Here is a 13,993-nt window from a genome sequence, read left to right as displayed (position 1 = left end):
AATGCACATGCTTCTGCGCTTCAGTAAGAAGTATTTGGGGGCTCTAACACATGAACAATAATTCAATAATCACATTTCCTTCTCTGTATCATAAAATAAACACAGTCTCTGAAATAGACTGTTTGGATTTATGTGCTTTTTAAAGAATTTAATAACTGGGCAAAAAAAAATCCCCCACAAGTAAAGTGCATGGGTTCAGAATGTGCTGTAAATACTTTTGAAAGCAATGTTCTCATCTGGGAGTATTGCAACAGATGTTTATCATGAGCTACTGCAACAGTTAATCCAGCTCCGAGCCAGATTAACTCTTTGCCATTGGAAACAAGCCTTTTTTCAGCATGTATTCTGAGGAAAACAACGGGATGTGCCAGAACTGCTGATAATAAGCAGTTAACTGAATGAAGAAAAAAAAGCCATAAAGCTGAACCAAATAAACCAATGTTTGGCCCAAAAGACTTAGATGAACAGGTGTATGCGTGGGTGGGAGCGGGGGAGAATAAAGAAAAAAAAACATTTAAACAGAGTGTCCACTGATGTTCTGGTCACTGAAGTGAGTACACAAAAAATAAACCAAACAACATTTTTGAACAATTCAGCAAAAAATGGAAATCTTTTTTGGAGACGATAGGAAATGTGGTTATTGATCTCACTTTCCAAGTGCAGTACTAATTTATCAGAGTAATTACTCAGAAGTTATTTCTTAGACTCTATTTAAAGACATTTTGAGTAGAAATGAAAATAGGAAGGTATAAAACTACATTTAAAATATGGATCATCCAAACAGTAATTCAACAGTTCAAAAAACATTAAACTAATTCTAACAGAATATATAAGTTAGCTTAGTTACCCATACATGAAAGGATGGTAGCCTATTAAACAATTATTTTTCTCTTTTATTAAAACTAAATAATTTAATGGCAGTTTTTCATTTTTATGTAACGAGCTATAGTTCATATGTATTTAATCTGTTATTTACTGCTTAAAGATACAGATGTAAATCACAATATAAAGCATTATTACTTAAAGTGCAAATCTCTGTTTCTCAGCGGGAACAAATCAGATCCATATTTGCAAGCTTTCTTGAAGAGAAGTAAAGGGCTAGTTAGTCAATCCCCAGAGCAAATCCTCTAATTTCACAGGCAGTCACCCAGCATTTAATTTTGGAAAAAGCTTTGAGAATATATGTGCCCCATGAAACAGTGGGTAGTCCAGAAGAGCAGAGAGAATGCATGTCATCCCTCTTGCAATCCTGAAAAGATTACGCAGAAAGGACAGTACACCATGTTCATAGTCTGCTTGCCTATTTATGAGGCTACAGCTCCCACATCCAAGGTACTATCTGGCAACACAGATCCATTGCGATCCATGTAAAATTGCTGGCAATCAGAAATGGTTCGAAAACACACCACTTGCAGATTCTTAGCTCCGGCCCTGTACAGTTTTCAAGGCTGCACACAAATATAATCTACAACGGTTGCAGGGTGTACCTTACTGTTCATATTCTGGGCTGTCATGCAAATAAGAGAAGCTCTGGAAACTTTGGTCTAAATTTCCATCCTGACTGAAGAAAATCTCAGTTTACATTTTTGAAATAAAAGAGAAAAACAAATGTCAATTTATCAAGAACAAAGAAGACCTAAAAAGAGCTTTTGTTTATCTAATTGTTAGGCAGAACAATAAATGAATAAAAATCTTTAGAAAGTTCTTATGACCATGCAATATTTCTGCTGTTAATGCAGAATTACTCAGTATTCACAAGTTATTATTCTTGGTATTACCACTATCAACAAAAGCAATAGACAAAAATTATCAGCCCTTTTTTATTTCACAAAGAGATTGATATTATTTATTCTAGAAAAAATTTCACAAGTATTCCTCAGATTCTAAAGACAGATGACTGCACAGCCATGTACTAGCAATATCTCTACCCAGCCCCTTCATTTCTATATTAAAAGCTACTGGAACAGCCACCCATTAGTCTGTTGACTAAAATATGATCATTTGCAGCTTGTTTGGGTTTTTTCCCCAGATATCAAATGCCACAAGTCTTCAGAGGAAGGTTTTGTTTTCTAAATTTTTAGTATTCCAGAGAAAAATACTGACATTTTACAAGTCTTGCCAAGAATGTCTTTTGTGTTCACAGCTTCAGTGTTGATGATAAATTTTGAACATTAACAGTACAAACTAGTAAGAAGCCTGATTTAAATCAAAGCCTATATCATAAATTTAAAAAATAATTTAAACAAGCAAACTGAAAGCCTCAATTTAAATAATTTAGTTTTGCAAATATAGTTATTCTCCTAAAGAACTATTTGCTTACAATGATTGTTACTTCTCTCAGAGTAGGTTAGTAAACCATAGACATCTATTTAAATGATAATAAAGCTTAGTATACTCTAGATCTCTTATTTTTACATTTTATTATGTAGGTGATTTACTAGGCAATTTTTTTTAACTATGATTCATTAAGTACTTCAGAAATATTTAATAAGTCTTAAAGTACCTTTTATTATGATGACTATTCCCATTTTATAGAACACTAACCCAAAGCAGAGATAATTAACCAGTTTTGACTCTTTCCTTCACCAGATTAAACTGTCTCTAAGAAAATACATAACTGTTCTCCACTATAATAATGACTACATGTTGCACATAATTTTTCACTCTAATCCAGCAACTGTAATAATTTGCAAATATCAGAAGGAGAACATTTAGCAATAAAGCCTGCCTGTAAAGGGTCAGCAGAATGCTGGATTGAATATCTGCACGTGAACAAGGAGTTTTTGGTATATGCTTTCATCAGGATGTAACACTTATTTTGTTATTTTGACTTCATCTTGTAAAACTGTGAAGTAAAGGTAAAACACAGAACAGTCTACTGCTATTCTTTCATGATAATGCATTTTGCTTTATGAATGACCTCAGTAATTTTGCTATGAATAATGATGGCAAAAATAGCAGTGAGCATTTAAGTCCATTACTTCCAAACAGAAGGAAAGTAGCTATGCTAGTACACTCAATATTCAAAACTAAGTCTTTCCATTTAGCTTTACTATACTTACATCTTGTTAACATTACTCAGTTGTTGCTTAAGTACTACAGGAGCAGCAAGCACAAGACAACAAATACATTAACAACCCCGGTATTGCAACCTATGGAAAAAAATGTTCTATTTAATATGTATTTTAAAAGGATTAAAAATACATATGTACACCTAAGTTAAATATATATATATCTCTCTCTCCATCGGTATAGCTAGCTTTATACTTCCAGCTGTAACGCTGCACTGTGTGTATACTATTCCGTAGTCTAACTGCATAGCCACACAATACTTTTCAAGTTAGACTATATAAAATCTTAGAGTACTCATTTTTTAATAACATGCATCAAAATCTGCAGTACGTTTTTCCAACACTTCTCACTGCGTATGTTTCAGAATAATTTCCATGTACTGAATGTTGCATATCCAGATGTGCCAGTTAAGTTGAGACCTTATACATTACATAGATCTGTCAATGTCCATTAGAGCAGAAACCAAGGAGCTTACTATTTAAGATATGTGGTATATGAAAAGTGGGGTGAGACATGCACAATTATTTTTAAGGCTCTCCATGGTCTCTGTTTTTCATTATTTCTGCCCATTTTTCATTACTATTAAAAGCTATTCTTGCCTCAAGTTGGCCCATAATACAATATGACATTTTTCATGAAGCACCTGCTTCTTTGTCCCCCCCCTCCCCCCCAAGCTGTCCCTCACAGAGGAGGAACCCAAGCATAAACATTTGCCAGGCTACCTCATCCTCCCTTAAACTTGCCTCTGCTTAGAAAACTTTACTTAGAAAACTCTTACCAGTTAGATTGCTGCTAATACTGAAATCAGAACTTATCTCCAAAACTGTATGGCTGTTTCCCTGGAATCCCCCATCTGTCTCCACCCATTTCTTGCCTTACTTTTGGGGGAAGGAAGCATTTTTGTTCTCGCTTTGTATCATGCTTAACACAATGGGATAGTGGTCCACAACACAGCAAGAACAACTGTCTCTATTATAAGAGTAGGATTCTTCAAAAAAGCAATGGTGAAAGGCATTTCAAAATTACAGAGGGAGGTGCTAAGACAATGAAAACACTGACACTTATTAAAGTCACACCACGTTAACGACTGTCTCTGATCTTTGCCAAAGCGGTGAGAGGCAGAATAACAAGTGCTACAGGAAAATAAAACAACAAAAGATACAGTGGTACACAAAGAAACAAATCATATTATATTATATATGTGACCATATAAAATGCCAACTCTTCCCTTTATCTGAAAGCTTTGCAACCATTAAGCTAATAACGTATATTTGGTGACTAATAATGTACACTTGGAAGAGATGGGCCTTGAGGAGACAACCAAGTGGGAGAAACTTGTAGCTTTAATGATGAATTCCACATCTTGGATCTAACTGGATTCATCCATCTCATTGCAACTCCTTACCCTTGAGCTTCAGGAAATACAATCCTGTTCTCTCTGAAACAAATTGGCACAGTGTCTGCCAGAATGTAACTCCTGCTTCACTTGAGTTTCACATATGCAGTCCCTTCTGTTTATTCAATAGTTCAGGAATTGAGGGGGGGGGGGAGGAGAAAGCGCAGGGAGTGAGATTGGGATAAGCCATTCATGGGTAAGGGATCTTGTTGGGCCTATGCAAGTAAGTCTGCCCTAAAATTAAATTGAAAGAAGGCTGAAAACATCTTTTCAAAACATTGAAAAACATCTGCATCTACTGCACAAAGTTTTCAACATGATGGACATCTTATATAGCAAATGAATTAAACAAACCTTGAAAATTGATCGTAATTTCACGGATTCCCTGCTCTCTGTGTACACTCCAGCCTACTCTACCCCTGACATAATACATTTGACATAATGCTTCTGCTTTGCAAACCAAGCAGACTGAGAGGAACACCAGCCCCACAAGGCAGATATTATGTAAATTCATATTTCATAAACATAGTTAATTGTGACAAGAGAACTATAAAAATCCTTGCACTACTTAAATTATTTCTCCACTTAGAGCAACTCTACCACCAGAAAATTTTACACATTGCACTTTATACTAAACTGGAAGTATTTTGTGAAAGCATTACAGATCTATTAAACAACAGATATAAAAATCACAGATCTTTAAAAACTATGAATTAATTTTCTGTCGTCATTCAAAATTAGCATTTAGAAACAAATATGGCATGCAATTGTCATTAAAAGTTTCCCCATTTAACACTATGTGTTTAAATGTGAAAATTATACTTTATTTCCTGCTATCAATGGAAAGTTCTGCTATAAGTCGCATTACTATTAGACAAACTACAACCTTAAAGAATCCAGTTATCCCTCTATCTTCAGCACAAAAATATTCTTTGTCCATGCAACACAGTCAGAATAAAGGGAAAACAAGAACAGGAACAAAACCAGCTAAACAAAATCCACTAAAGCTTTGATTCTGCAAACATTCAGACACAGAAGTAGGTAAATAATAGATAATACCTGTGAATAAACTTATGCATTTACTTAGATACTGATCCTCCAGTAATCTCTATACAGCAAATACTTTGCGTCCACAAGAATCTCCTTGAATATTTGGAGTCTCAGTATAATTAGGGGAAGGGGGGGAGAAGAGATAATAAAAACTGAGAAGTTTAATTCTTCTAGCCTGATTTTTATCTTCGCTTATTTAGGAAAAATGATCATTCACAGGCCAAAAGCTATTTATATTGGGAAGATGAAGATTTGTTTTTAACATGCCCTTCCTTTAGGAAATAATCTACAGTTGCTAACATTTACTGATATTGGTATAAGAATAAAAAAACAAGGTTCTTGTTCAGATCCATGAGGGAACAGGATCTGTACTTGGCACAGGATAAGCCAAATGGTACTCTGTGAAAGGGGAAGAAAAGACTTAATATGCTGTTTCTAACCAGTATATAGATATGTGGGTGAGAAAAGAAAAGAATAGAGGAGTAATTCAGTTCTGCAGTCCTTAAAACTTCTTTTGTATTTCTGATAACACCACAAGTAGGCAATGCCTGGCTACAATTTGGTTACACGCTATTAGAAATCAAAATTTTTTATTTACACTCAAAAATTCTCAAAATATAAATCAACTAGACATAGTAATATTCTTGCTATTCTTTCAAGATGCTCTGATAGAGTTCATATAAAACATAAAAATTATATATACCATAATATAATGAAATTAAAATACAGTAAAATGCACTTATGGATGATATTTCTACTTTTAAACAGTAGTTACTAGATTTAGTTTTAAAGTACATATCACTTGCATAAATAAATTATGTTTATTTCATAAAAAAAGGAACATTTTATAGGTAGCTCTCTATTTCTCATATTCAAGTACTCACAATCATTTCAATACAATATTCTGCTACATTCAGTTTAAGCTCACTAGATATCTATTGCTGTAGACAATATAAATGATTTTACAAGAAATCAGCAGATATGCCCCCTTTTTGCTAGGAGCTGACAAATCACTTGTGCTGCAACAGGTGCAGCTTCCATCCGTTATTATTTTTACGAAGAGGATCACATTTGCACAGTCCAGCTCCCTGCGTATCAGGGTACGATTGAGACTGGATGAGAGGTTACGATCAGTGAATTTGCAGCAGTGCAGATCCTCTGGCTACTTCCCACGCATTGCTTACGGCTGAGAACAGAAGCGTAGAGTCTGCTCATGCTCCAAGTCCAGTGTTAAAGCTATGGGGAGGCTACACTACTGCTTCAGAGTCTGGGTGAAATTCCTCCTTGATTCCACAGAAAACCTTTACTGCTTATCCTAGAGCTTCAGGCTATGAACCGAGCTGAAGTTTTTAGGCCTGGATATAACGGGCCCAGATCCACAAAAATCATTATGCATCTACCAGTTCCCACTCTTCAAAAAGGATATGACAACGGGTAAACAGTATCTCTACCAAACTCAGCAGTGACGATCACACTGACTTTACTAACAGCACCACTGAATTTAGCCTAAATTTCTAAATGGGCCATCTTAAATGTTCCGGTTTTCCAAATTCAGTGGCAATTTTATTTGAAAGAAACATTCAGGCGCTGATCTTTAACCTCATCAAATCAGGTATCCGTATCTTAACATTTACCGCTATTTACTCATAAAAAAATGATTATGTGAACATATTATAATTTCAAGTAGTGGCTGGGGATATGACAATACATGTAAGTTTCCAGCTAACTAATAAATATGAGGATCAAGATTGGACAGAAAGCACATTATCCAATCATAAATGAAATGTTACTCAGTGAAAATGCCACAAAAAGTTCCAAAATACATCAGAAGATTTTTCTATCTTAAAACATACCTCTGTCAAAAATAACTTTTTCTATGAAAACTGCTAGGAAGCTTAGAACTTTAAAAGATGCGTTTTAATATGAGATGTCAATGAAATATACAGAATATATTAAACACAGTTCACTAAAATCACAGGAAAAAGGACAAGATTAGATTAGATATGTGTTGCAAAATAATATAGAAATACTATGTGTCCCTAAACTATAAAACAGACTTACAAGACAAAAACAGAGAGTATTTAACTTTGTATTTGTTATTTTGAATCTAAATCAAATAAAATATGTTCATATTGTAAGACATATGCATGTTCTTTTCTAATTAGCCATAAACTAGTATCTTAGATTGAAAGGAAAATATAAAATGAAATTTAAGTCAATAACTTAATATTTAGCAAATCCACTAAATTTATGCAAACAATTCAGGATTTTCAGCAGGAATCTGATGACAGCGTAAGTAGATTGTGAATTACTTTCTGTAATTTAATATCCACAAACCGCAGTTTTAAATGCTTGGAAAAAAACATGCAGCATAAACGCAACACTCCTAAAGTTCATTTTAGTCAATTCTCTACCACTAAATGCTACGTGAGGTGTCAGCAACACACAGAGAGGGATATACAGTATTCACATCCCACATACCATCTCTCTGAAGGGTATCAGTAAAATCCAAATCAAAGAGAGAAAAGTAATTCCACCAAAACACACTGATAGCTACGATTTTTTTTTTTTAATTCAATCAAGCTTCATTGGTGGCATCTCATATTTTTAGGAGTGGGTGCTCTGGACAAGAGAAACAAACCTATTCCTGTTACCATTTTACACGGGGCCGTCCCAGGGCTGCCCTGGAGGCAAGCTATCTGTGCAAACTTCTGCTGAACAATGGCCTTTGTACAGCCTCGCACGGACATTTACATAAAGGCTTTCTAGTCACACAACAAAAGACCCCACGCAAAAATAATAAAAAAATAAAAAATAAATGTATTTTCAAACACACGAAAAACATTCACGATCCCTGGTTCACACACGCAACCCGATCAGGACAGGCCATTTAACGCCGAGAAACCTGCGCCCCCGCGCTCCGCGGCGTGAGGTAACGGCTCGCGGGAGGCAACGGCTCGCGCCTAACGGACGCGCCCCCTCCCCCCGCCGCCACCGCCCCCCGCCCCGCCGCGCCCGCGGCGCAGCTGCCCAGCGGCGGCTCGCAGGCGCCCCGCCCCGCCCTGGCGGGCGCACCGCAAAAAAAAAAAAACGATTCCGCCTCAACGGCGACCACCGAGCCGGCCTCTGCCTTATTCGCTGCCGCTCACGTCTCCGGCGGCATGAAAAAGGGAGCACAAATTAAAAAAAAAAAAAAATTAAGAAAAAGAGAGAGCGCGAGCGAACCCCCCGCGATACAAACCTTGCATCCCCACCTTCGGGTTCTCCACCAGAATATGCTAGCGCTGGTGAAAATATGAAGCGCAGGGGCTGCGGGCCAATCAGGGCGGGGAGGCTCTCCGCGGCAGCCAATGGCCGCCGCCCACCGCTGGCCGCCGGCCAACCAGATCGCAGCTCATTACGCAGCCGGGCGGCCGCAGGCGGGGGGGAGGGGGCGGCCGCCGCCAGAGCCCTCGCCGAGGTGGCGAACGTGCTGCGCAGGGAGGGGGTGGGGGGCACCACCCCCCCCCACACACACACACCCCCGTTAACGGCAGGTGCCTCTTGGCAGGGAAACGCGAAATGTCGCGTCTTAGTGTGTAAGTACGCACATAAAAAACTTTGGGAGGCCCTCGTGCAGTTAGGCCATCCCTACCCAGGACCACAAAGTGCCAACCAAGGCTCATTTCTGCCCCCAGAAAGACAGTAGCATATTGAAGAGCAGGTATAAAGACGATGAAAACCCCCACAAGCTTACTCCAAAAACGAGGCTCAGAAGAGTGTCTGTTTAGCCCTTTTATGAACTGAGAGGCGTCAGCCCAGTCCATCCTTACGACGACAGACAACAGCCTCCTGCAGTGCCGAAGCCGGCCTTTAAAAATACCACACGAAACCAACAGATGTTGCAACCACAGATCTTCACTTAGCATGTTAAACTCTGCACGGGATTACTGCTGGGAAATTATTAGCAAAATAAATGTTCTTCTTAAGAAGCCAAGTCCAAAAAACTCTGGAAACAAATATCTGCTTTACCACAAACGTTTGAAGTTCTATTAATACAAGACACCACACATACCATATTAGAATTTAAAATTTAAAATTTTTAAATTAATTCATTAGCATAGGTTTCTAAAAATAACACTTTTCAATCAACAGCACTCAGGACTGGTATATCTCAGAGCAGACGACTATCTACTGAAGAAGAAGGAATAGCATCATGCCGATTTTCTTTCTTTGCCCACATTTTACCAGCCCTACCATTCCTTAAGTTGAAAATGAACTAAAATAGCGCAAAAATCTGAAAACCTTTCTTATGTTATGCTCTTTCTGGCCTCATCCTCAGCATTAAAAATAGTTAAATCGTATTTGTCAAAAAATCTTGCCTGAACAGGTCACATTATTAATTTGTTCACAGTGTTTTGCTAACACAGGATAATACATGCCATGAAGTGATAAACTGATACCAACAGAAGTCTTGATGATAATTTACAGGAGAAAGCTTTTCTTTTGCAGATCAAGAGAGACTTATTTCTAAGGTGGCCCAAGAGCCAGGAACTCTGTGGTGCTACTAACTGCTGACAGGCGACCAATAACTGTGACAAATTATACATTCATGGCATCTGCAACAATCGATAAACTGACTCACCAAATTAATAAAATATAGATCACAAAGCATACATTTTTATTAAAGAATAATTTCATGATAACCAAGTAATGTGGATGCTTCCAAGCATAAGATTAAATTACATGCTGAGCAAATCTGGCATTTTGTGATAAACTGCAAAAATAGTCTTTGCAACAGCAACTGGGGAAGAACATTGCTGACATAGTCTATAAACATGTTTTATAAAGCGTAACCTAAAATAACAAAAAAAAAAAAGATCACTGAAGTGGTGGTTAGAGAATTCACTACCATATCCACAATAATTACTTTCTAGACTTCTTCTTGCTTTATAATTTATTTCTTCAAATATGTTGCTGATTTTGGTGTTAAAAATAATAGAAACAGATTATCTAACATAGGAGAATATTTACACCAAATTAATTCCTTAACAAATCAGACTTCAACAGTAGTCATTACTGGGGTTTGCAAAGATTTCTAGTACATTTACAGTGATGAAAAATTTATTTAAATACATGAAGGCACATTTCTTACCTGACGTATGGACATTGTTTAACAAAAATCTTTGTGCCTGCTGACTAGCCTATATTCTGGGGCACTGGATTCACCAAAACAATTGAGCATTTGCTTGAATTTAGAAATACAATGAATACCATTGGACTTGATGAATATCCTTCATGTCTGAAGTTATACATGTTAAGTATTTTCCTGCATGATGGTCCAGTATTGAGAAATGCCTCATGAAGACCTCTTCTAACCTGACTTAAATGTTTCAAAAAAAAGTTATTCTTTTCCCAAGGAAGAAAACAGAACATTTCTTAAACCAAAGGCTTTAATTCTGGGAAGAGTAGGCTTTTGCACATCCTCAGTCTCCATTTTCCTGGTTACTGGTATAAAGCTTTGAAACAAAAATTTGTCCAAAACAATGTTAGCATTAAAAATACTGACATCCTATTTATTAAAGTCTACATTTATTACTACCTGAAATTTCTTACTTAGTATTTGGTCTTTATAGGCTAACTACACTTAATCAACAGTGTTAAATGACTATCTTGAAACGAATTTTGATCATTTATAATGCCAAATACATGGGTTTGTCATGAAGTCTTCACATTACTTAACTCTTGCCAGGTCCTCCAAATATTTCTTTTATAGGAAAACATCCATCAGTTATTTGAATGGTACTTTTATACTTACAGCACCTCGGAATTGTATTGAGTCAGTGAGTATTTTATATCACATATAACATTTAGCTTTTTGAACTTCCATGGATTTTCTAGCTAATCAAATGCTACCAAGGTCTTTCCAGTTCTTCTTTCTGGCTAATATGTAATAGAGTCTTAATTCTGAAAATGCTGTCATGAAATAAAAGCCAAACAGAACCTAAGTACTATAGAAACAGTATTTGTTTACTCTAGATCCTTTATGAATTGAATTCCTTTCTAAGAAATGACATTAATAATATATTAAACATATAAATAGGAACATATTTTAAATTATAATTCCATCAGCTCTTTCGCATGAAATTCATTTTTTTGAAGGCCATATCCACGTTTAAATTTAATTATTTATGGGACATTGTTAAGTTAATAGAGAGACATGATAATTTTAAAAATGGTTTACTTCTTGGATAAGCTGCCGTCTTCCCTAACTATGGCAACTTTGAACAGTAAAAAAAAAATTTTCTAATATGTTACTACAAAGTTTATTACAAAATGTTCTTTTATTTCAAAATGGCATATTTTTATTTGGAAAATATATCCAAATATTCCCACTTATAAAAAATTTTCTGCATAGTGATCATTTCAATAACAAAGGAAATGCCGACACATTGCTATGAATCTTTTCAGCCACCAAAACACAACTGTACACAGAGGCAACATATTTTAGAGAAGCAGCAAACAGGACAACACTTTCAGAATTACACCTATGACCCTCAATATAAAATGAGGCAAGAGCTTTTTTTTTTTTTTTTGGCCATACATCGTCACTGCCTCCTATCGGCAATTATTTAATGTCTAAAGTAGCTGTAAACACAGACAAAATATGAGCTTTAATTACACAAATTTATCCCTGATATTAAGACTGTACACTACATATACATGTCTACTTAGTCTATTCCAAAATAGTATTCATATGCCTAATGTTAAGTATAATCAAATATACCAGGACACTTTTACCTTATTACACAAAATAACAATGTAGTCAAAAATATCTACTCTTACATATACTATACCAGGCCCTGGCTTTTGTTCCATCTTTTTCTAATAAACCTTCCTTCCTCCCAGATGATGGTGCAGACACTTCCATTTACAGGCATCAAAAGGAGCATCAGACATATTCATGGTAAATAAAATCACTGAGTGCAACCCAGAAGCCACATCTAGTTCACAAGTCCATCCTCTGAAAATAACCAAAGTCTAGGAAGTATTAGAATTATAATTCTATACTTCTACTGTTTAGAAGTATAACCTTTTAGCAAGGAAATAATCTCTTTATGAAATACTTCAAGACTAAGTCACCTCATTCTTTACTTGGAGAAACTAAAATAATTGAGTATCTTAAGTCACTCAATGAAAGGCAAGTTGGACTTTGAACCGTTCTTGCATTATTTTTCTGTCTTAAAGAAAATACCTTTCATGTTCAGAAGGGACACTTTGCTAGAGGTCTTGGTAGGACCATAGTTTCTCCCAAAGAACCAACACTTCTGCTAAAACCATATTAAACTGCAAAGTGCTACCTCTCAAACAGATATCTGTATTTCTATTGTTCATACATCCAGCAGTTATATTATTCTTCCTAGGCATGAGATGTTTTAAGATCATTATTTTAACTCCTACATTTCTTCAGGACCAAGAACGTGTTCCTATTTGTATAGCTTTACATTTGGCCATTTACCTAACAGAACTTACGGGGTCAGAGAAGGGAGGTTATAGGTGAGATATTACAGAGGATGGTGGGTTTTTTGTTTTTTGTTTGTTTTTTGTTTATTTGTTTGTTTTAAAGGCAATCCCTATATACTGAGTGACCTGAACATTAATTTTACTCACCTATTAAAATGTCAAATTTTCAGCATTCATTGCACAATGAACATTATACAACAAGAAACTTGGTTGACTTTTTATTTAGCATTTCTTCTTTTCACTCTTTGTGCTCTTATAGGGCCTAAAAATCACAACCATAATGCCACTGATCTAGGTTCTATACAAAAACTTCACAAAAAGATGGCTACCTAATACACTAGTCTCTTTCTGTGCTGATTTTCAATGGTGATAGAAAATATAGTTATAATAAAAAGCCTTGATACTTTCTGATTTGAAGCACAAGAACAAATGCTATTTTTAAAGTCAAAATCTGTTATAATGATAGGGCTGGGGTTTGGGTGGTTTTTTTTTCTTTTTGGAAGAGTAAAGATCTATTTTTTACTTGCAGTGAAAATTCTGAATATTGTATATGCATATTCTCATCATTTTGCAAAACTGTCAACACCAGATATATGCTTCCTTCTTTGAACCATCTCCCTGTGCTGTAACCTTCGTCTAAATCTGAAAATATTTTGGTAAACATAACTGATGTTTCATGGGTGCAATTTTCAGACCATAAGGCATTTAAGAAAACAGTTGATACTATACTGAAATCTAAAATAGGCTTTTAAGAAATTATCAGTTCTTGCAGATCAGCAAGCTACTAGAAATGAATATCCTAGAAATGAATGTGACCCATCTATTTCCTCCTGAATTTTCTTCCCTGAAAAATTATTTTTGAGAATTATGCTTTTGAGCTCCTTTTTAAGGATATTTGAACATTCCATTGTGGTGAAATATTTAATATATTAAATATAGGATGCCTTTTTTTCTCTCTTAACATTACATGTT

At 35.8% G+C, this 13,993-nt stretch overlaps 1 protein-coding gene across 8 annotated transcripts in view; it reads right to left on the bottom strand.

Moving 5' to 3' along the window:
* CTBP1 (C-terminal binding protein 1) overlaps positions 1-13,993 on the bottom strand; it is a 254,305-nt gene that overhangs the window by 152,993 nt on the left and 87,319 nt on the right. Inside the window, exon 1 of one of the 8 annotated variants that reach the window (XM_067298354.1) lies at positions 8,760-8,780. The exons of the other annotated variants lie outside the window; for them this stretch is intronic. The gene's annotated coding sequence lies outside the window, so the exon portion shown is untranslated. Of the gene's footprint in view, positions 1-8,759; positions 8,781-13,993 lie in introns of those variants that run through there. 8 annotated transcript variants of the gene reach the window in all.

The sequence above is a fragment of the Apteryx mantelli genome, chromosome 5 (assembly GCF_036417845.1).
Source record: "Apteryx mantelli isolate bAptMan1 chromosome 5, bAptMan1.hap1, whole genome shotgun sequence".
In the NCBI taxonomy this organism is placed as follows: domain Eukaryota; kingdom Metazoa; phylum Chordata; class Aves; order Apterygiformes; family Apterygidae; genus Apteryx; species Apteryx mantelli.
The sequence above is the reverse complement of the archived record's forward strand: the minus strand, read 5'-3'. Positions and strand labels throughout refer to the sequence as shown.